Genomic DNA, 905 nt, shown 5'->3' on the forward strand with positions numbered 1-905 from the left:
TCAAAAGTTGACTCTTAACATTGTCAAGTAAATGCTCCCACATATGGATCATCTATTTGCAGAATGTCATAGGCCAACAGAGAGAGAACTCCTGAATTTCCAGAGTCCTTCAGGTTGGCTCAGTCCCTTCTTTTCTGATGTGTACCTCAATTCTTGTCTTCCTGAACTCTTGTTTGCCAATCGGAATCTACAGTCTATCTGTCAAACAATTCCTTTGTCTGGACTGCTCTGCTGAACTGACAGTGAACTGTCTTAACAGTTCCTTTGCCTGCTCTTTTACCTCTGCNTCTTCATTAAACTGGACAGTTTGTCATATCTGTGACCCACCAACAGCTTTTTCCCTAAAGCTGGGTTTGTGGTTCAAGTTATCGTGACAGACACTCTTATAGCCCTGTCAGTTCTCCAGCACTGGCTTCCCAAGGCTTTTAAAACTCCTTTCTTCTTTCTAACTCTTTGTAGTCACTATAACCTATATATGCATATGTAAACAGAGATATACTTACAGAGTGATGTATGTGTGACCTGAGAGTTAATATTAGTAATTAAGACTGCAATAAAAGAACCTGTGTTTCCCTTAGCAAGGGCTACAGAGTAAAGTGGGCCTCTCTGGTGCCAGCGAAGCCACTGTACTTAGTGAAATTTATTGTCATTCAATACATTCTGATATCGTGTAAACTCCTAAGCACGTCCATCTGACATAGTGTGCTAATGACACGAGTCACCTGTATGCCTTATGAAGTGCATCTCAGAGGTGATGGGAAACATGGGGCAAAAGATGAAGGGGAGTCCAAGGCAAGGAAGCAGAGACAACAGGCGTCAGTGGTGTGGAAAGGTAGAAAACAAGGGGCAGAATAAGCGACCTCAGGGTCACTTAGAGAAACCAACATAAACACATAAACACACAC

This window comes from Mus caroli, chromosome 8 (assembly GCF_900094665.2).
Source record: "Mus caroli chromosome 8, CAROLI_EIJ_v1.1, whole genome shotgun sequence".
Classification (NCBI taxonomy): domain Eukaryota; kingdom Metazoa; phylum Chordata; class Mammalia; order Rodentia; family Muridae; genus Mus; species Mus caroli.